Source organism: Phascolarctos cinereus, unplaced genomic scaffold (assembly GCF_003287225.1).
Source record: "Phascolarctos cinereus isolate Bilbo 61053 unplaced genomic scaffold, phaCin_HiC Scaffold_8;HRSCAF=390, whole genome shotgun sequence".
Taxonomy (NCBI): domain Eukaryota; kingdom Metazoa; phylum Chordata; class Mammalia; order Diprotodontia; family Phascolarctidae; genus Phascolarctos; species Phascolarctos cinereus.
In genome coordinates, this window is record NW_027556291.1 from 67863352 (window position 1) to 67886987 (window position 23636).

General features: G+C 37.9%; 1 protein-coding gene across 4 annotated transcripts in view; it reads right to left on the reverse strand.

The window, feature by feature from the left end:
- LOC110203167 (uncharacterized) overlaps window positions 1–21697 on the reverse strand; it is a 61618-nt gene extending 39921 nt beyond the window's left edge. For 2 of the 4 annotated variants that reach the window (XM_078147744.1, XM_078147742.1), the window contains exons 1-2: window positions 21204–21697; window positions 12817–12960 (exon numbers count right to left, since the gene is read on the reverse strand). The gene's annotated coding sequence lies outside the window, so the exon portion shown is untranslated. Of the gene's footprint in view, window positions 1–6558; window positions 6649–12816; window positions 12961–21203 lie in introns of all 4 variants that reach the window. The other 2 variants (XM_078147741.1, XM_078147743.1) reach the window with 2 other exon arrangements.
- Window positions 21698–23636: the final 1939 nt, after the last annotated feature.

Genomic DNA, 23636 nt, shown 5'->3' on the forward strand with positions numbered 1-23636 from the left:
GTTCTCAGGGCTCTTCTTGCTCTGCTAACCCTTCTTCTAAGTGTTCTCCTATCTTTCTCATTCTCTTTTCCATGGCTACTTCCAAGGCTGATCTTCTGTGTCCTAAAATTCCACTGTTCTGACTATTTCATTCTTAGTCTCTGAACATCTCCCACCCTCTCCCTCTAGTCCCTCCCAACACTGACATTCTAGCTTCTATACTGTTGTCCAGCTCTGGATTCTGGATTAGAAATTTCCTTCAAGCTCTGACATTCTAAATTCTATGTACTCATCTCAATCTCCTACTCTGGCTTAACTTTCCACTCAAAACTGGTACATTCAGAGGAAGAACTTCCCTCTTAGCAAGGAAATTCTGTATGGTAAAAACTCTAGGCCACTTTGAACATACCTTTTTGAAAGGTATCTGGAAGTGCAGAAATTAAGTGTTCTAAGGACCCTACAAGACCTGATAGTTTTGGTTCCAAGGCTACAACCTCCTTCTATGAGGTATTTTTTTGTTAATTGGATTATTATTACAATGCACATGGGTCTAACAGATATACCAATTCCAAAATGTAAGTCAGATCCCTTCTAAGTATTTGGAATATTACACATTTTTTTTGACCAAAAGTACTTTAGGTTCATTACCATTAATAGGAATATCAGCAGTATTATTTACCAAAGAAGAAACTGCATGGAATTGCATTTGTTTTCCAGACATGTTTTAGTAGGGAGTTTTGGTTTTTTATTGGCTAGTCAAAAAATAGGCAGTATATAGCCATACCCTTTTGGCATCGTGGTTGAGGATGTGAGATATGTTTTAGGATTTTTTAAGCATCACTAATGCATCCTGTGAATTAAAGCGGAATAAATGCTTGATCTCATATGAAAAAATCTACATTCATTTTTATTTTTTATTACTTAGAACTGAGCAATATTTACACTAAGAATATCTATGAAAATAAATCCTTGCAATTTGTGAGATTTTCCATTTAAAGGCCCCTTCCAGATCATATGATTTATGTGTTCTCAGGGCTTTCCAAATTATCAAATATGGTGGTGGTTTTTAGGACATACCACAATCCAACCTTTTCTGTTCTATGTGTTCTCCTTGTTCTGCTATTCTTTCTTCTAAGAGCTTTCCTACATCACATTCTCTTCTCCATGGCTACTTCTGGGCCTTACACTCTGTGTGCTAAAATCCTCCTGCTTCTGACAACTTTTATTCTCAGCCCTTGAAAATCTCCCGTTTTTTCTGTTCTACCATATTCAGTGTTCTAAAAGCCTTCCAAGACATGACAGTTTTGGTTCTAAAGCCACATCATCCCATTATCTAGAAAGTTTATTTTTTTTATTAATTATATTATTAGAATGCACATAGGTCTTACCAATATATTGATTTCAAACCATAAGTTATTGTCTCTTATGAGTCCTTGGCCTTTTGTCTAAAAATACTCTACATTCACTATCATTAATAGTAATATCAACAGCAATTTTTACAGAAGAAAGACCTGCAAGGAACCATATTTGTTTCTGTGGGCAGGTTTTGATGTTTCCTTAGGGTTTTTTGGGCTAGACAAAAAATAGACAGTACTCTCCCCAAACCCTTTTGGCAGTGTGGATGAAGATATAACGTGTTTTTTAAGCATCACTGATGCATAATATAAATTATATTAGAATAAATGAATGACCTCATATGAAAAAATCTACCTTCTCGTTTTTTAAATGACCAAGAATTGGCCAGTATTTTTGGCAAATAAGAGAATATATTTAAATAAATTGTTGCCATTTATTGTATTTTCCATTATAAGCTCTCTCCAGAGCTTATGAGTTTTGTTCTCAGAGCCCTGCCAGCTATCACATATGTGACACTCTAAGTTCTGACCTTTTGTGTTCTAAGGTTCTCCTTGCTCTGATGACCCTTCTCCTAGGTGTTCTCCTCCCTCTCTCATTCCCTTCTCCAGGGCTATTCCCAGGCCTGATATTTCTGTGTTCTAAAATCCTCCTGCTTCTGACCATTTCCATGATCAGCCCCTGAACATCTCCCTCTCTCTCTGTTCTAGTCCTTCCCAACACTGACATACCAGATTCTACAGCCTCATCCAGCTGAGAATTTGGGACTCAAAATTTCCTTCTAGCTCAGACATACTAGGTTCTAAGTGCCCTCTCTGTTCTAAAATTCTGGCTTCACTTCCCACTTCAAATTGTGATATTTAGAGGCAAGAATTCCTGCCTTACTAGGAAATTCTATATTTTAACTTTCCCCCTCGAATGGTACCTGGAAGCCCATGGGGATTCATTCTTCTAAAGACCTTCCAAAGTATGACATTCCAGGATCTAAAGAAATACCTTCCTATGATCAATAAGGTTCTTTTTCTTTAAGTTTTTTTAAATTATTATGACTTTTCTAGGTTTGACACTTTTAGTTCTAAGGGTTTTTCCCCACTTTTTTTTTATTGGATCATTATTACAATGTACCCAAGTCTTACTGATATAGTGATTTCAAAACATAAGCTGTGTTCATTATAAATACTCTTTATGTAAGACCCTGTTTTGTAGCCACAAAGAGTCTATATTCATTATCATCATAGTAATATCAGTAGCAGTCTTTACTAAAAAAAGGAAATACATGGAATTGCATTTGTTTCAATGTCCTTGTGTTTTGGATTTGGGTTTGGTTTGTTTTTATTAGCTAGCCAAAAAAATAGTCAATACTTTCATCATAGGAGGATGTGAATTTTTTTTTAATCTTCACAACTGTTTGATAGAAATTAAACTGAAATAAATGACTGATTTCATTTTTAAAAATCTGCCTTCTTGTCGTTTTTTTTTTTAAATTTACCCAAAAGTCACCAATATTATGGCTCACTAAGAATGTATATAGAAATGTAAATCCTTGCCATTTATGATATTTTCCATTCTAAGGCCTCTTAGAGACTTGATTCATGTTCTCGGAATTCTCCAAGCAATGACATAAGAAAGTTTTTAGGATATTCCAGGACTTACCTTTTGCGGTCTAGGCACTGTCATCCCTCTGATATCCACTCTTCCAAGGGCTCTCCTAACTTGCATTCCCTTCTCCATGGCCACTCCCAAGCCTGACATCCTGAGTGCTAAAATCTTCCTGCTCCTGACAATTTCCATTCTCAACCCAAGAACATCTCCCATTTTCTGTGTTCTAGTCCCTCCTAATATCAACATTCTAGCTCCTAAACTTCATCCAGCTCAGAATTCTGGATTCAAAATTTCCTTCAAGTTCAGATATTCTAGATTCTAAGTGCCCTCTTCTGGGATTTAGTAGTCTAGCTTCACTTTCCATTCCAAATTAGGACATTCTGAAGGGAGATTTCTCCTAAGGTAGGAAATTCTGTCTTCTTAGCTCATGGCTACCTCCACTGAATGGTATTTGGAAGGTCAGGCAGTCAAAGTTTTAAGGACCTTCCAAGACATGACATTTTTGGAGATAAACACTCTACTAGGATCAATAAAGCTTCAATGCTATATGATATACATTAAATTGGAATAAATGACTGATCTCATATGAAAAATCTCCCTTCTTACTGATTTTTAATTTACTGAGAACTGACCAATATTTTGGCCCACTAAAAACATATATGAAAATAAATCCTTGCCATTTATATTGTCCATTCTAAGGCTCTTCCTGGGCAGATGATTAGTGTTCTCAGAGCCCCACCAGCTATAGTATATGGACATTTTAGGCCACTCCTGGTCTGACCTTTCGTTTCCTCTCTCTGATTTGATATCACTTTTTCGAAATGCTCTCCTAAATCTCCTATTCTCTTCTCCATGTCTAATCCAAGGCCTGCGATTTTCTATGCTAAAAATCCACTCCTTCTTGCAATTTTCTTTCTCAGACTCTGAACATCTCCCACTATCTTTCATCTAGTTCCTCCTAATACTGACATTCCAGCTTCTACACTTCATCCAGCTCTGGATTCTGAATTCAAAATGTCCTTCAAGCTGAAAAATTCTAGTTTCTAAGTGCCCTCACTAATCTAATATTCTTGTTTCCCTTTCCACTCCAAATTAGGACAATCAGAGGCAAGACTTACCTCCTCACTAGGAAATTCTATATTCTAAAATCTCAGCTACCTCCAACTTTGCCCCTTGAATGGTAACTGGAAGCCCACACATTCAGTGTTTCAAGGTCCTCCCAAAGCACAACATTTTTAATTCTAAAGAAACATCATCCTATGATCTAAAAGGTTTTTTTTTAATTTTTAAAGCATGATTATTGCAATGAACATTATTATTACAATTATAAAATCTTATGGATATAATGATTTTCAAACATAAATCATGTCCCTTATCAGTCCTTAGGACATAACACCTAGGATTGAGGCCCAAAATACTTTATATTCATTATCATTATTCAATGTGCATCATTATTAATAGTAATATCAATAGCAGTATTTATTAAAGAAGGACCTGCATGGAATGGCATCTGTGCTGGTGTATTAGGTTGTCTCAGGATTTTTTAGATAACCAAAAAATACTCAGTATTTTCACCAAACTCTTTTGGTTGTGTGGTCAAGCATGTGAGATTATTTTTTTGATGCTTTACCAATGTACAGTATAAATTACATTAGATGACTAGTCTCTTACAGAAAACCTAAACACTCCTTTTTTAATTAACCTAGAACTAGCAAATATTTTTGCCCAGTAAGAATATATTTTAAATTAATCCTTGAAATTTAGGACATTTTACATTCGAAGGCCCGTTCTGGAGCAAATGCGTTATGTTCTCAGGGCCATCACATCTATGGTATATGGAAGTTTTGAGGATACACCAGGTCGGACATTTTGTGTTCCCCCTTTGATCTGATATCCCTTGTTCTAAATGCTCCTTACATCTCTCATTCTCCTCTTCATGGCTCCTTCCAGGCCAGCCATTCTCTGTGCAACAGTCCCATGTTCTGACAATTTCCATTGTTGGCCTCTGAAGGTATCCCCTCTCTCTATTCTAGTCCCTCTCAATACTGATATTTCAGCTTCTACTGCATCATCTAGCCCTGGATTTCCTTCAAGCTCTAAAGTTCTGTCTTTATTTACCACTCCATATTGAAACATCTAAAGGTGGGACTTAACGACTAGCTAGGAAATTCTGTATTCTTAGCCCTAAACTATCTCCAGCTCCCCTCACTGAATATTAACAGGAAGCTCAGACATTCCCTGTTCTAAAGACTTTCCAGGAAATGACATTTAGGGATTGAAAGGAACAACCTATTATGATCTATAAGTGTTTTCTATATATAAGGTTTTTTTTAATTGGATTATGACCTTCCCAGCTTAGAACTTTGGGTTCAAAGACTGCACTCTCCTATGATTTATAAGGGGATTTTTTTCTGATTTTGTTATTGATTGGATTTTTATTACAGTACACATAGGGCTTAGGGACGTAATGATTTTGAAACAGAAGTCATGTCTCTTTTAATTCTTCTTTACATAACACCATGTTTTTGTGGCCAAAAAGACTCTATATTCATTATCATTAATGGTAATATCAATAGCAGTATTTACCAAAGAAGGAAATGCATGGAATGGCATTTCTCTGTGCTGGTGTTTGGGGTTGGAGCAGGGGTAGGTAGCCAAAATATAGTCAGTGATGTGAGACTTTTTAAAAACATCACTATTGGGCTGATCTATAATAAATTATTGATTTCATCAGAAAAGTTGATTTTCTTCTTATTTTTAAAAATTAACTCAAACTGGCTGATATTTTTTTCTGCCACTAAGAGTATGTATTTAAATAGATCATTGCCATTAATGGTGTTTTCCATTATAAGTTCCTTCCAGGGCTGACTATTTATATTCTCATAACCTTGCTATCACTTTTTTTTTTCCCCAGACACTCCAAGTTCTGATCTTTTTTGTTCCAAGGTTTCCCTTTGCTCTGATACCCCTTCCTCTAAGACTCTCTTCCCTCTCTCATTCTCTCCTCCATGACTACTTCCAGGCCTGACCTTCAAAGTGCTAAAATCCCACTGCTTCTGCCAATTTCCATTCTCAGGCTCTGAACTTCTCCCACTTTCTTCCTTCAAAAGTCCCTCCTAACTCTGCTATTGCAAGTTCGAAGTTCTCCTCCAGTTCAGGATTCTGGATTTGATATTTCCCTCATGCTCGGCCATTCTCAGTTCTAAGTATCCAAGCAGATCTGAGATTGTGGCTTCTCTGCCCTATCCAAGTTCTGACATTCAGAGCCACATCTTCCATCCTAGCTCTGAAAGTCTGTATTCTATGTTCCCTGAGACCGCCAATATTATTCCTCGAAAATAATCTTGAAGGCCAAACATGCTAGGTTCTAAGGATACTTCCAAGCCTGGAGTTCTAGTTTCTCAGGCCACAACTTCCTAGAAAGAAAAAGGGCCTAAAAGGGCCCTTTTATTGCTTTAACTTTTTCAATTCTATTGATTTCAGTAACTTCCCTCTATCCTATCATTACAATGACTCCAAAGCACAAATTGTGTTTATTTTAATTCTAATCACTTAAGATCTAATTTTTTTCCCCAAAAAATACTCCACAATCATTATTACTTGGAATAGCAATACCTTTCTTACCTGATGAAGGGATTGCACGCTGTTGCAAGTTTTTCTTTTCCTTCTTTTTTTTCTTATTTTTTCAGGTAAATGAGGCACTGTCCTGGAACCCTGCAAGATTGTGTGGGTGTTTGAAGACCTCAATTTTCATTCAAAGCATCAATGGTGTGCCTGATAGAAAATATCCTGATATGAATGATTAAACTCATTCCCAAAACACAATGGCTTCTTGTTTTTTAAGTTATCTGGTTCTCCTCCATACTTTGGCCCACTGAGCACATCACCTAGCAACCTCCTTCCCAGAAACAATATTTTGTGTTCCAGAACTAATGATTTACATTCATAAGTAGTACGAATGTAACACCTTATTTTTCTCCAAAAGTATATTTTACTTATGATTATTATGAAAATCAAGAGCAGTCTTTATTAATGAAAAATGCATAGAATTGTATTGTTTTCGGTGTGTTTTTGGAGTTTTATTGGAACTTAAAAAATAAAGAGCACTTTCACCATATCCTTTTGGCTGTATGGTTGAGGATATGAGATTATTTTTAAAGCATCAACAGTGGGCTAAGCTATATTAAATTGGAAAAATATTAATCTCATAAGAAAGATCTACCTTCTCATTTTTTGTGGTGTTTTTTTTTGGGGGGGTTAGGCAATATGGTTAAGTGACTTGCCCAGGGTCACACAGCTAGTAAGTGTCAAGTATCTGAGGCTGGATTTGAACTCAGGTCCTCCTGACTCCAAGGCCAGTGCTCTATCCACAGTGCCACCTAGTATTGTCCCCTACCTTCTCATTTTAAAAAAATTAACTAGAACTGGCAATGTTTTGGCCCACTAAGAATATATATGAAAAGAAATCCTTCCCATTTATATTTTCCATTCTAAGGTTCTTGCCAGAACTGAGAATTTATGTTGTCAAACCCTTTTTAGCTATCACCTGAGATAGTTTTTAGGGCATTCCAAGTTCTGACCTTTTGTGTTCTAACATATCTCTTTACTCTGATAATGTGTTGCTGTTGAGTTGTTTCGTTATGTCTGACTCTTTGTGACTCCATTTGGGGTTTTCTTGGCAAAGATACTGGAGTGGTTTGCATTTTCCAGCTCATTTTACAGATGAGGAAACTGAGGCAGAGATTAAGTCACTTGCCCAGGGTCACACAGGAAGTAAGTGTCTGAGGCCACATTTGAATTCAGGTCTTCCTGACTCCGGGCCTGGTGCTCTATCCACTGCAACGCCACCTAGCTACCCTCAGTGTTCCTACTTATTCTCTTCTCCATGGCTACACTGCTTCAGACAATGTCCATTCTCAGCCTCTGAACATCTCCTACTCTCCCTGCTCTAGTTTTTCCCAACACTGACATACCAGCTTCTATAGCCTCACCCAGTTCCAGATTCTGAGTTAGAAATTTTCTTTGAGCTCAGACATTCTAGATTCTAAGTGCTCTCCCCAGATCTCATAGTCTGAGGCTTCACTACAAATTGGGAAGCTTAGATTGGAGACATGCTTCCTGGGTAGGAAATTCCATATTCCAAGCTTTCAAGAATTTTCAACTTTCCCCCTTAAATGATACCCAGAAAATGAGACATTCAGTGTTCTAAGGACATTCCAAGACATGACATTTTGGGTTCTAAAGCCAAAATTTCTGTGACATATAAAGGTTCTTTTTAAATTAATTTGATTATTATTATAATACAAATGAATCCTACTGATAAGCTGATTTGGAAACATATGTTTCCTTTATGAATCCTCTGTATTTAACACTCTGGCTTTTTTTTCCAAAAAATATTCTACAGTCATTATCATTAGTAGTAATTAGTAATTAATAACAATCTTTTCAAAAGAAGAACCTGCAAAGAATGGCACTTGTTTTTGTGAGTAGGTTGTGAGTGGTTTGGGGGTTTGGAACTAGCCAAAAAATAGACAGTACTCTCATTAAAACAAGGGTGGGGAAGTTGCAAGCCTCAGGGCTCCATGTGGCCCTCTAGGTCCTCAAGTGCAGCCCTTTGACTGAATCTACCCTCAAGGTCACATGAATCCAATGGATTCAGTCAAAGGGTGATACTTGAGGACCTAGAGGGCCACATGTGACCTTGAGGCCACAGATTCCCCACCCCTGCCAGTGACTAAACCCTTTTGGAAGTGAGGTTGGAGATGTGAGATTTTTTTTTAAGTATCATCAATGCATAATATAAACTAAACTAGAAAAAATGAATGATCTCACCATGAAAAATCTACCTTGTTATTTTAAAATTACCTGTAACTGGACCATATTTTGGCACACTAAGAATGCATATGAAAATAAATCCTTGACATTTGAAATACTTTCCATTCTAAGACCCCTTCTAGAACAGATGATTCATGTTCTTAGAGCCCTCTCAGGTATGGCAGTTTGTAGGACACTACAATCCTGTCCTTTTGTGTTCTGAGGGCTCTGTCTACTCTTACATCACTTCTTTTCAGTATTCTCTGACCTTTCTCATTCTCTTCTCCATTGGTACTCCTAATCCTGACACTCTATGTGCTAAAATCCTACTGTTTCTGACAATTTCCCTTCTCAGCCCTGGAACATCTCCTCTCTCTGCTCTAGTCCCTCCGAACACTGACATTCCAGCTAATAAAGCCTCATTCAGCTCAGGATTCTGGAGTCGATATTTCCTTCAAGCTCACACATTCTAGGCTCTAACTTCCCACCCTGATCTAAAAGTCTGGCTTCCTTTTCCAATTGAAATTGAGATGTTTAGAGGAGACATCCAACCAAGGTAAGAAATTCTGTATTCTTAAATAAAATTATTTTGAAACAAAAGTCTTATCACTTATAAGTCCTCTATGTATAATACCTTTTTTGCTATGTCTGAAAACACTTAATATTCATTATCATTAATAGTAATATCAATCACAGTCTTCAACCAAAAAGGAACTACATGAAATGCATTTGTTTCATTATACAAATGTTTTCGGGTTTGGGGTTTCTTTTTTTGGCAAGCCAAAAGAAAAAGGCATTGCTTACACCATACATTTTTGGCTATGTGGTTGATGATGTGAACCTTTTAAAGTGTCACTACCAGACTAACTTATTAAATTGGAATAATTTATTAATGTACAAAAATCTACTTTGCTCTTGTTTTTTACATTAACTAGAATTGCTCTATATTTTGGCGCACTAAGAACATATGTGTATGTATAAATTCTTGTCATTTATGAGATTTTCCATTCTAACCCTTCTTCCAGAGCTCATGATTCATGTTCTCAGGCACTCCCAGCTATAATATAGGATGTTTTTTTAGCACATTCCAAGATTTGATCTTTTGTGTTAATAAGGATTTTCTTCGCTCTAATACCCTTGCTTCTAAGTCCTCTCTCTCTCTCTGTCTCTGTCTCGCTGTCTGTCTTTCTGCCTCTCTGTCTCTGCCTCTCTCTGTCTCTGTCTCTCAGGTTCCCTACCTCTGGTAAGAGCTCCCATTAAGGTACTCAAGGACCTCTCTCATTCTCTTCTCTGGGGCTACTCCTAAGCTTCACATCCTGGGTGTTAAATCCTCCTGCTTCTGCCAGTTTTCATCATCAGCCCAAGAACGTCTCCCTTCGTATGTTCTAGTCACTGTAAACATTGCAATTCCAGCAAGGATTCTGGGTTGAAATTGCCTTCATGCTCAGACATTCTAGGTTCTAACTGCCCTTCCTGATCTAATATTCTGGCTTCACTTTCCACTCAAAATTGGAACATTTAGAGGAGGGACTTAGTGCCCTGTCAAGAAATTCTGGATTCTAAGTTCTCAGTCACCTCCAACTTTGCCCTTTGAAGGGTACCAGGGAGGGCCCACATTCGGTATTCTAGGGACCTTCCAAGATATTACATTACTAAGGTCCTCTTGTGATCTATAAGGTTTTTATTATTATTATTACAATTATGATGATAATGATGATGCACACATGTCTTACTGATATAATGATTTGGAAACATCAGTATTCGTCTTCTAAGTCCTTTGTATGTAACACCTTGTTTTGTGGCTAAAATTACTTGATATTCATTATTATTAATAATAATATCAATGCCCATCTTAACCAAAGAAGGAAATGCAAGGGACTACATTTGTTTTCCTGTGCAGGTGTTTTAGGCTTTTTGGGGTCATTTTTGGCAGTCTACAAAATGGACAGTAGTTTCACCATATGTTGTTTAGTTGAAGACATGAGTTTTTCCTTTAAATCATCACCACTGGGCTAATACATATTAAATTGGAATAAATGAATGAGCTCATACAAAAAAATCTCATTTCTTCTTCTTTTTTTTAATTACTTAGAAATGGCCAATATTTGGACCCACTAAGAATATATATATATATGAAAAGCAATCCTTGCCATTTATGAGATTTTCCATTCAAAGGCCTTTTCCAGAGCTGATGATTTTTATTCATAGAGTCCTCCCAGCTATTTAGGACTCCATGATCTGATATTTTGTGTTCTAAGGGCTCTCGTTTCTCTGATATCCCTTGTCCTAGGTGCTCTCCTAACTCTCATCCAATTGGATTCAGTCAAAAGGCTACACTTGAGGACCTAGAGGGCCACATGTGGCCTTGAGGCCACAGGTTCCCCATCCCTGCTCTAAGAGCTCTCCTCAATCTGACATCCCTTTTTCTAAGTGCTCTCCTAAATCTTTTTCATTCTGTTCTCCACAGCTACACCCAGGCCTGACCCTGCAGGCTAAAACCCAACATTTTCCATTCTCAGCCCCTGAACATCTCCCCTTCCCTCTGATCTAGTCTTTCCCAAGAGTGACATTCCAGCTTTTACAGCTTCATCCAGGTTCAAAATACCCTCCCCTGATTTGATATTCTGGCTTCACTTTCCCCTCCAAATTGGGACATTCAGAGGAGGGACTTACCTCCTAGCTCGGAAAGGCACCTCCAACATTCCCCCTTGAATGATACTTGAAAGGCCAGACATTCACCATGCTATGCACCTTCATAGATATGACATTTTTGGTTCCAAAGTCATTAAGTTTTTTCCCCAGTTTTTGGTTTATTGGATTATTATTACAATTCTCATGAGTCTTACTGATATAATGATTCACAAAAAAGTGCTCCCTTATAAGCTCTCTTTATATAGCACTTTTTCATAGTCAAAAATATATCATTAATAGTAATATCAGACACAGTCTTTACCAAAGAAGGAACTGCATGCAATTGTGTTAATTTTGCTGTGCAGGTGTTTGAAGTTTTTTTTTTCAGGATATTTTTGGCTAGTCAAAAAGTAGACAGTACTTTTACCATATTTGGGGTAAAATATATTAAATGAAATAAATAATTGAGCATTCCTAAAAACAAATCTTCTTCTTGTTTTTAAAATTAACTAGCATTGGCCAATATTTTGGCCCACTAAGAATACATATGAATATAAATCCTTAACATTTATGATATTTTTCCATTCTAAGACCCCTTGTGGAACAGATGATTTATGTTCTTAGAGCCCTCCAGATATTAAATACGACAGTTTGTACGACACTCCAATCCTGTCCTTTTGTGTTCTAAGGGCTTCATCCACTCCTTATATCACTTCTTTTAAGTACTCTCTGACCTTTCTCATTCTCTTCTCTATGGCTACTCCCAATCCTGAAATTCTTCTATGCTGAAATCCCACGGTTCTGACAATTTTCTTTCTCAGATTCTGAACATCCCCCACTCTATCTGATCTAGTCCCTCCCAACACTGACATTCCAGCTTCTACAGCCTCATCTAGCTCTGGATTCTGGATTTGAAATTTCCTTCAGGTTCTGACATTCTAGGTTCTAAGTGTCTTCCCAGATTGAATATTCTGCTTCTCTGTCCAACTCAAGTTCTGACATTCAGAGTCATGACTTCCATCCTAGCTCGGAAAGTCCATTTTCTATGTTCTCTGCTACCTCTAAAATTCTTCCCCCCAAATCATCCTGAAGGCCAGGCACACCAGGTTCTAAGGACACTTCCAGACCTAGAGTTCTAGTTTCTCAGGCCATAACTTCCTAAGACCTAAAAAGGCCCTTTTTCTTCCTTAAACTCTTTCAATTCTATTGATTTCAGTAACTTCCCTTCTGCCTCATCACTATAATGACTTCAAAGTATACAACCTGTTCCTTTTAATTCCTAGGAACTAACACCTACTCCCTCCCCCCAAATAATACACAGTCATTATTATTAAGAGCAATATCAATGGTCTTACCAGAAGGAAAGACAGCAGGCTATTACAAGCTTTTGTTTCCTTGTTTTTTTTTCCCCTTATGGAATATCAATGCCTGTCTTACCTGATGAAGGGACAGCAGTTGCTACAAGATTTTGTTTTCTTACTTTTTTTCCTTTTTGTTTTCAGATAAATGGGACACTGTCCTGGCACCTTCCACGATGGTCAGGTTCTTTGAAGACCAATGTTTTCATTCAAAGCATCAGTTCTGTGTTGATATAAAATATATTGATATGAATAATTAAACTCTTCCCAAATTAAAATGGCTTCTTTTTTTTTAATTAGCTGGTTCTTCCCCATACTTTGGCCCACTGAGCACATACCCAAGAAACCTTCCTCCCAGCAAAAATGTTTTGAGCTGAAGATTTACCATCTCATGGCACTCCCAGCTCTAACATTCTCTTCCTTTAAGGCCACTCTGATCTCTGATATTGTGTATTCTAAAGGCTCACTAATATTCTGGATTCTATTTCCACTCAAAAATAGGACATTCAGAAGCAAAATTTACCTCTTAACTGGGCAATTCTGTCTTCTATGCTCTCAGTTACCTCCAATTTTCCCCCTTGAATGGTACATAGGCCAGTCATTCAGTATTCTAAGGACCTTCCAAAATACCACGTTTTGGGTTCTAAAGAAACATCTTACTGTGGTCTATATGCTTTTTTCCCACTTTTAGGTTTATTGGATTATTATTACAGAGCAAATGTGTTTTATTGATATAATAATTTCAAAATGCAAGACTTCTGCCTTATAAGTTCTCCATATATAACATCTTTTTTTGAGACCAAAAATATTGCATATTCATTAACATTAAGAGTAATATCAATAACTGCCTTTACAAAAGAAGGAACTGCAATTGTTTTGGCTTGCAGGTGTTTAGTGGTTTAGTTTGGGGTGAGGTGGGGCAACAGGGGGGATTGGCTAGATAAAAAATAGTACTTTCACCATACCCTTTTTAGCTGGGTGGTTAAGGATGTGAGATTTTTTTTTTGAAAGTAATACCACTGGGCTAATATATATTAAATTGGAATAAATTATTTTTTGATCTCATATGAAAAATCTATTTTCTTCCTTTTTTAAAAAATTAATCAGAAATTGGCAATATATTGGCCCACTAATATATATATATATATATATATATATATATATATACATATATACATACATATATATATACACATACATATATATACATATATATACACACATATGTACATATATACATATATACATATATATGTATATGTATGATATATATACACATATATGTGCATATATATGTATGAGATATATATATATATATATATATATATATATATATATATACAAATCCTTGGCATTTATGATGATTTCCATTCTTAGGCCCCTTCTATGGCTTATGATTTTTGTTCTCAGAGCCCTCTCAGCTATAGTATATGGAAGTTTTGAGGACACTGTAGGTCTGACCTTTGGTGTTATCCCTTGTTCATAGTGCTTAAATTTAACAAATCCACATAGAAACAACAAATTTTGTAAGCAACCAGGAGAAAGACATTCAAATACAAATGAAAAGAAATTCAAATAACACAAGACTACTCTGCACCCACCAGAAAGGAAGAGAGGGAACAGAATGATGTGTTTCAAACAGCAACACAATTTAAGATGCTACCCAAGGTAGCATTGCCCTGCAAATAAGAACATAAGCATCAATGAAAAAAAGACAAGACTTCAATAATAAAGAGGTGATTGAAACCTACTTAGAAAGAAAAGCAGAACTGAAGAGAATGTTTGCTTCACAAATACCCCAGATAACAGACATACAAGAATGGCACAGGGATACAGGAACAACAAAAGGACAATAACAATAAAACAACAGAGAGATCATTAAGACTTCTTTCTAAATGTATGCAAGGAAACAGGGATGAAAGCAAAAATCAAATTAAGGTGGTGGTAGAGAAACAGGCCTAAAACATCACTAAGGACTGCACCTTACACCTACACCTATCCACCAACAGGTGAATCAAGGGGTTTTTGTAGAACTAGACTATAAAATGAGAGTGCATCAAAAGGGGAAATGTAGTAAGAGCTCAGAGGAGAAACTGTGATACATCCTAATCAAGTCAAAGGTTAACAATGAAGGGAAAGTCACTCCTGTAGTTTCCCAGGAAGAAAAGAGTCTACAGGAAAATGGGAGAGGAGCCAAAGGGAAGGATTAAAAAGGGTGAAAGGAAAGAGGGGGAAATCTTATTTTGGTGGTGAAAGGGGGTTTCACTGATGAATGTAGCTATGGGTGAAAAAAGATATTCTATAAAGGAGATGGGGACCTTACAATGGGTAATATCTGCAGAGATTTAGTACTTAAAGAGACCACTCAGCCTACCTCAGGAGAAAGGGAAACAGAGGTCCTGGGGACAACTGAAAAACTCAGAAGAGGGACAAGACAGGGATCCAGGGAAGAGATTTTGAGAAAATGGGGGGAATGACCAAGGGGAAGGCAAAAGTCAATAATAAACTATATAATTAGGGACATAGGAAGAATCCTATCATAGGGCAATATCTTCCCTACAACCTTGAGGAATTGGTATTTTGCTACAAGTGAGGTACAAGAGAAAAAAAGAGGGTCAGGGGCAAGTTTTACAAGGTAATAACAGAAACTGGTAAGAACAAAGGACAAAATAAGTACAAGGGTCAGGAACCAAAGTAGAAAAGTCTGGAATGGACAGAAAGGGAAGATTAAACAAAGAAATGAGTGAGGGAAAGAAATCTGTTCTAGGAAAAAAAACATGTAGAAAACCAAATTTTAAAAAGAATGAACAAGATAAACTGAAAGGGAAAAATGGGAATGGGGAAAGAAGTAAATAACCAGATAAACTAAGAAAGAAAAAGGAACTAAGAAGCAAAACTCTGAAGAAAAAGGGGTAAAAAAAGGGGGAATAAGGTGATGAGGTAGGGTGGGGTCAAGGGTGAGAGGTAGAGAGCCATTGGGAATAGGGTCACCTCAAAAAAATTAAGCTAAAATTACTGAAGAGATGTAATACTATATTCACAGGGGAAGAGGGGAAAAATCATAACTTAAAAAGAAAAGCCAATAGTAGAGACAAATGGAGGGGGGAGAACCCTAAATCTCATAATTTTAAATGTGGATTAGACAATCCAATACAACAAAAAAGTGACAGATTAGACAAGAAAACCAAACCCCATAGTCTCTGCTTACAAGAAACACATTTAAAAGACAAACATATATACGGAATAAAAAGGAGAGATTGGAAAAAATTTATTATTTATCAAGTGAATTCAAAAAAAGCAAGAATTATAATTATTCTATCAAAGCTATATCTATATCTATATCTATCTATCTATATATAAATGCACAAAAAAGATATCAACAAGGAAATCACATTTTACTGAAAGGAACCAGAAAAAACAAACCAACATCAATATTAAACTTAATATTGATTGGCATAATATTGATTGATAAGGCTCCAAATGCCTTAGAATCCAAATTCAAAAAGAAAACAACTGAGCTACAAGTATATAGTGGGGAAAAAAATACAATAGTCATAAGGGAATTCAATATCCTTCTCGGTTTTGGATAAATCTAACAAAAAGATAAATAAAAGGAAAAATACAAAAATTAAAAAATGCTGGAGAAATAAAAGCTAAAAGACTTATAGCATCTTCTAAATATGACTACAAACGAATATACACATTTCTCAGAATTACATGAAATTTGTATTAAAATTGACCACGTATTAGGGCACAAAGACACTGCAAATAAATGTTAAAAGACAGAAATAATAAACATATCCTTTACAGACCGTAATATAGCAAAACGTGTTTGGTTCAGAAACCACAAACAGACCCAAATGGAAATTTGGCAATGAAATACTAAATATTTAGTGCATCAAAAAACAAATCATAAAAACAATTGTGTGAAAGAAAATTATAATGATAAACAATATACTCAAATTTCTAGGATGCAGCTAAAAAGGCCTCAGGGGAAAAATCATTTCTCTTCAAACATCCATTGGCAAAACAGAAAAAGAGAGTATTAATAAAATGCATTTTAAAAAATTAGAAAGCCAACAAATAAATAAACCTAAAATAAACATAAACAGGATATTGAAAATTAGAAAATGGATAAGCTAGAAACCCAAAAAATAAACCCATATAAATTATAAATAAAACTAAAAATTGGTTCTTTGAAAAGACTAAAATAATTGATAAACCTTTCACTAATGTGATTTTTAAAAGGGCAGAAAATCAAATCAATAAAATAGCAATTGAGCAAGGCGAAATCACAACAAAACCAGAAGAAAAAGAATAATTAGAACCTATTATGCACAGTTGTATGCTAACAAAATTGAAAATTCAAAAGAAATACAATTTCTTCAAAAATATAAAACACCCAAACTGACAGAATGCCAGATAGAGATAATGAATAATTAAATTTCAAAAAAATAAATACAATTAGCTATAATGGTACTAACAAAGGGGGGGGGGGAAATCTCCTGGTCCAGAATTACAGGAGAATTCGATTAGATTAAAAAAAAACAATTAGTACTCATACTAATCAAATTATTCTCAAAAATTGAGAAACTCCTCTACCAAAATCCTTTTATGAGATAAATGTAGACCTAATATCTAACCAGAAAAGGACAAAACACAGAATGAAAACTACAGATAGATATCATTAATGAATATCAATTCAAAAATTTTCAACAAAATCCTGTGGATCAAGTGATTAATCCAAGAAATCATAAATTATAACCAAGGCAGATTTATGCCATGGATGCAAGAATACTTCAACATTAGGAAAACAATCAACATAATCATATTAAAAACCAAAACATACAAAATGACATGATTATGTCAGAAAAAGCCTTTAAGAAAGTACAACATTCATTTACACCCAGAACTCTATAAAGGAGAGGCATCTTCCTAAAACCAAAAGCAAGCATCATATGCAATCACTACGTTTTCCAATAAATATAAACATAACGCAAGAATGCTCACTCTCTCCCCTATTGTTCGATATAGTTCTGGAAATGTTAGCAAAAGCAATAACACAAAAGAAAGGAATTAAAGACATATAACCAGGTAATTGGGATAAAACTATCCCTTTTTATTGATGATATGATGATCTATTTGGAAAACCCTTGGGGAGTCAGCAAAGATTTGAATTGACATGGTAGCTTCAGCAAAGCTGCAGGCTTAGAAGATAAACCCTCAAAAAGCAACTGTGTTTCTGTAGAATAGTAACAAAATCCAAGAAGTAACAATGGAACAAGAAATCCCATTCCAAATGACTGCAACATGCAGAAAGTATCAGGGGATCAATCTTCCAAAGCACACCAAAGAATTCTATGAATTCAATTACCAAGTGCTTCTTAAAGAAACAAACTTAAAAAGCTAGAAGAATACTCAATCATCAAAACCACCTGGTATATGGGCTTAAAAAAAATAAAGGGCCTAGACCAAGGGTGGGGAACCTGCGGCCTCCAGGCCACATGTGGCCCTCTAGGCCCTCAAGGGTGGCCCTGTGACTAAATCTAAACTTCACAGAACAAATCCCCTTAATGAAAGGATTTATTCTGTAAAACTTGGATTCAGTCAAAAAGCCACACCCAAGGACCTAGAAGGCCACATGTGGCCTTGAGGCCGCAGGTTCCTCATGCCTGCTAGGACTCATCTTGCTGGACCTCCTAGGGTGGTGGAGGTTGGTGCTGTCAGCCTGGTTGTTTCCCACTTATATATTTATATTTAATTTATCACACTGCATATATGTTACCATGATTTCAAAGCACAAATGATGCCCCTTTTAAATCCTGATTACTTAACAACTTTTTTTCAAAAATACTCAGTATTCATGATCATTGAGAGTAATAACCACTGCCTTCTAACCCAATGAAGGCACGAAGTGGAACTCCATTTTTTGACTTTTGTTGTTGTTAGCCAAATAAGACACTGTACCTTTGCCTTTCCCCTTTGGCTGAGTGGTTCAGGATCTGAGTTTTAATTCAGAGCATCACCACTGTGCTGGTAAAAATCATATTGAAATAAATGTTACATTTCATACCTAAAATACACTTTGCGATTGTTTTTTAAATTTATCTGTCCCTCCCCATACCTGGGACCCCTGACTGAGCGCATCAATAAAATTCCTTCCATGCTATGACAGTTTATGTTCTCAGGACCCTCCGAGCTCTGATGATCATGACACGTGGCCTTCTAGGTCCTCAAGTGCAGCCCTTTGACTGAATACAAACTTCACAGAACCGATCTCCTGTAGGTCCTTGGGTGTGGCTCTTTGACTGAATCCAAACTTCACAGAACAAATCCCCCTTCAAAAAAGGATTTGTTCTGTAAAACTTGGACTCAGTCAAAGAGCTGCACCCGAGGACCTAGAAGGCCACATGTGGCCTCAAGGCCACAGGTTCTCCACCCCTGAATTCTATGTTCTAGAAACCCCTTCTAGGTCTGACATTTTTCACTCTATGGCTATTTCCAAGCTTGACATTCTATGATCTAAGGTCCTACAGGCTCCAGGGGAAGGGAAGAGAAGAGAATAAGCATTTATATAATGCTATTATGTGCCAAGCACTGTGTTAAGTGTTTTTTTTTACAAATACTGTCTCATTGAATCCTCACAACAACCCTATGATATACTTCTGTACTGTTATTTTCCCCATTTTACAAATGAGGAAACTGAGGCAAATAGTGGTTAAATGATTTGCCCAAGGTTACACAGCTAGGAAGTGTCTGAGGCCAGATTTGAAATCACATCTTACTGACCCCAGGCCCAGCAATCCATCTACTTGCCTGTCAAAATTCTGGGTTCTCAGGCTCTGACCATCTCACACTATTTGTGTTCTGAGATCCCTCCCACCTGTGAAATGTTTTCTAGGGCCCTATCCAGCTCAGGAATTCTTGATTCTAAATCTCCTCCAAGCTCAGACATTCTACATTCTAAGTACTTTCCCAGGCCAGGTATTCTGACTTTAACATCCATTCCCAGTTCAGACACAGAGAGCCCCTGATTGCCCCTTCAGTTCTGAAATTCTCCATTTTAAGCTTTCTACCAGCTCCAAAATTCTCCCTTGACATGCGCATTCAAGCCCAGACACTCTATGTTCTAAGGTCCTTCATGGCCCTGTAATTCTATATGCGAAGGCTATAGCCTTCTATGATATTCTAGGCTTTTTTTTCTTTTGAGTTTTTAAAAAATCTTATTACATTGCAAATATGACTTACCAATACAAGAATTTAAAAATGAAAAAAAGACATCCTTTTAAATAGTGTACATTTAACACCTCATTGGTTTCTATAAACACTCCCCATTTACTATGACAAATTATAGGAATACTAATAGCAGTCATCAATAACGCAGTGCGAGGAACTCCTTTTTCTGTTAGGTTTCTGCTTTTTTTTTCCTCCGCCAGATACACGAAATATTTTCTCCTTTTTTTGGCTGTCTGGACCAAGACCTGAATTTTAATTCACAGAATCATCATTATATTGATATGAACTGTATTGAAATATACCTTGCATCTCATACCATGTACGTCATTATTGCTTTTTAAATTTCCTCCTCCCTCCCCACACCTTGGACGCCTGAGCACATTAAGCGCACACACACACACACACACACACACACACACACACACACACACAACACACACACAAACACACACTCCTTCCAAGATGCGACATTCAATTTTCTGTGTTTTCAGGCCTTTCCCAGATCCAGCAATCTATATTCTGAAAGCCTCGTCTCTTAGAGCCACTCCTACTTCGGCCATTGTATGATCTAAGGGCTTTCTGAGATCTCAGAAGCCTTTGTTCTACATGCCAGTTCTGACATTCTCTTCTCTGGGGTTTCTCCCAGGCTTAACATTCTGTGTGCTAATGTCCCAAAGAATCAAACAATCAGACGAATCAGCCGCAGTCCATCTATCGTTTTGTGGGTTCTCAAGTCCCTCTTACCTCTCACATTCCAAATCCTTGAGCCCCAGCCAGCTCAGGCACTCTTGGTTCTAATTTTCCTCTAAGCTCAGACATCCTACGTTCTACATGCGCTCCCCTGTCTGATATTCTGTTTTTTTTTTTTTTCTGCGAACTCTCAATTTTGACATTCGGCATCAAGACTGCCATACCAGCACAGAAATTCTCCATTCTAAACTCTATCCAGCCTCCAGCCTTATCCCTTGAAAATCGTCTCACGTACCAGACATCCTAATGACTGGACCGCCCCAGTCCTGATAATCGATCTTCTAACGCCCTTTTCCCCCAAGATTTTCTTCTTTTCATTACCCATCTGTATTTTATCACACTGCACATGTGTCTTAGCATGACAATGATTTACAAGCACAAAGAGACTCTTTTAAATCCACTGTTTATAACACCCCCCACCCCCCACCCCCCCGAAAGGCTACCCAGTCATTATCAATAGCATCGAGCAACAAGCCTTACCTGCTCCAGGCTGTACAATATTTCTATGACACAGAATCGCCTAGGGCTCAGAATCGCCTTGGGCTTCCGCCTCGCCTCCACCTCCGCCTGCGACTCCAACCCTAAACGCCCCTGACTCTATTTTCCCTTTTTCTCTCTGGCTGAGTGGCTCCGGATCTATGCTTTCATTTAGCGCATCACCTTTGTGCTGATCTAAATACACTGGTGTCTAGAGAAGCAGAACTATATTTTGGCACTGATCATTAAATTCACCTGTCCTTCCCAATATTTTGACCCACTGAGCACATAAAAGAAAAGAAAAACAGAAAAAGAAAGAAGGAAAGAAAGAAGCCAGCACCCTCTCGGAGGTGTAGCGGAGCCCTGCTTCCCAGGCGCAGCTTCACCCTCACACAATCAGAGGATGCTCTACCTCAAAGAAGACAAAGCTGACTCTGCTCTCTGATTGGCTCCCGTCTCAGTCTCGCCTTCCCAGACACAGCTCCCCCCTCTCCTCCCTTTCTCCCTCCCTCTGGCTGCAGCACTGGCTTGGTTGAGGACAGCGCTGTCTCTGACACCTGATTGGCCCCAGATTCTCTAATGCACTCTCCAAAGCGCCCCCCGCCCCAACCCGTCCAAACCTTCCCAACCAACAAGGAATAGGCTGAGAACAAAACTGCTTCTGGGCTCTGATTGGCTGCAGCCTCCCTGGCTCGACTTCCATTCCCCACCCCCTCCACCAATCTTGGGTACCTAGGCCAAAGCTGCCCCTGGCAACTGATTGCCTACCCCTCCTCCTTCCCCCCCCATTCTCCTAATGCAGGCTCCTTGTTACCTAGGAGCTTGAAAATTCCCAGCCCCCCTGGCCTCTTAAGTCTTCTGTGCCAGTAAAGTTATTGTGCCTTGCTGACCAGACCAAACTGGTTTGCTTGAGGGTGGAGAGGAAGGAGGGATAGAGGAGGGGGGAAAGAGGGAAACCCAGTACTTCTGTGGCCTTGTTGCATGTCCCTTCTGTGTTCTGTCTTTTCAATGTTCACAGCACCTAGCACATAGCAAGCAATTAATAGGTGATGATTGATTAATTGATTGGCTTTCAAGGAGGTCAACACTCAATCAGCGCTAAGAGCTGCATGTGCAACCCACTGTGTGTGCTTGAGCTACTTACAGAGAGCAGAGATGGGAGGGAAGAGAAGCATTATGGCTGCAGTATTTGTTCGGTATCAGGCCCTTTCACAGTCCTCTTGGAAAGCAAAGGGCAAACAGCAACCAACCTGTAGGCATGTTACTGTGGGTACGGTCAAATGGAAACCCTTAGAGTTACCCAAGCCATCCCATGTAGTTAACTCCATACAATATCAAGTCACCAGGAGGGTAAAAGATATTTTTTTTTTCTCTAATAAAGATGCAAATGAAGGAAACTGGAGTAGTTTGCTATACCAGCTCCCCTTACAACAACCCTGTGCTACCTGTGAGAAAAGCAGGTGGAATCTGGTAGCTTGGTAAAGGGAGATGAACAAAGTCATCCTTATAGCTTCTCATCTCTACAGCTATTCCTGCCTGACCTCCTCACTGTTGGAGACCAGGCAACCCAGGTCAAGTGTGAGTGGTACGGGGCTATCCACCTTGCCAATGCTTTTTTCCCCTCTATATTTGTGGCTAAGACAATTCAGGAGCAGTTTTCTTTCACTTGGAAAGGAGTCCAAAGCACCATCCTTCCCCAAGGCTCTCTCTCATACTTTCCCTCATACTGCTGCATTATAGTGGGCAGAGACCTGAAAGAGGGCTCCCTTTTCCTGATGACACTGATGATGTAATTTTTACTGGGCCAGAAACTCCAGATCAGATGACGGTCCATATAACAGACAAAGGGTGGGAAATCATCTCTACGAAAATCCAGGCCCCAGCCAATTCAGTCAAGTTTGGGGCAATACAGAGGGTAGGGAAAACCCAGCAGATTCCAGGTGTAGTACAGAAGGAAGGCAGGGAGGGAGAAAAGGAAGCAAGCATTTAATAAGCACTGACCACGTAGCAGGCACTGTGCTAAGTACTTACACAGATATTTCATTTGATCCTCACAACAATGCTAGGAGGTAAGTGCTATTATTATTCCCATTTTACAGTTTCAGAAACTGAGGCAGACAGAGGTCAAATGACTTTCCCAGAGTCACACAACTAGTGAACATCTAAGGCCAGATTTGAACTCAGGTCTTTCTGCTTCAAGGTCCAGCACTCTAATCACTGCATCACCTAGCAGCCTTCTTTCCTCTAAGATGTGAGAAGGAAGCACATTATTGGATTCTTCTGGTTTTAGGAAACCTATATTCCCCATCTGAGTATCCTGATGACTCCCACTTACGAAATCACGTGAAAGTCTGCCTCATTCAAGTGAGGCCCAGAAGATACTGTTGCCCTGGAAGATATAAAGCACAAGTCTGTCCACAAGTTTCTCCCCTTGGG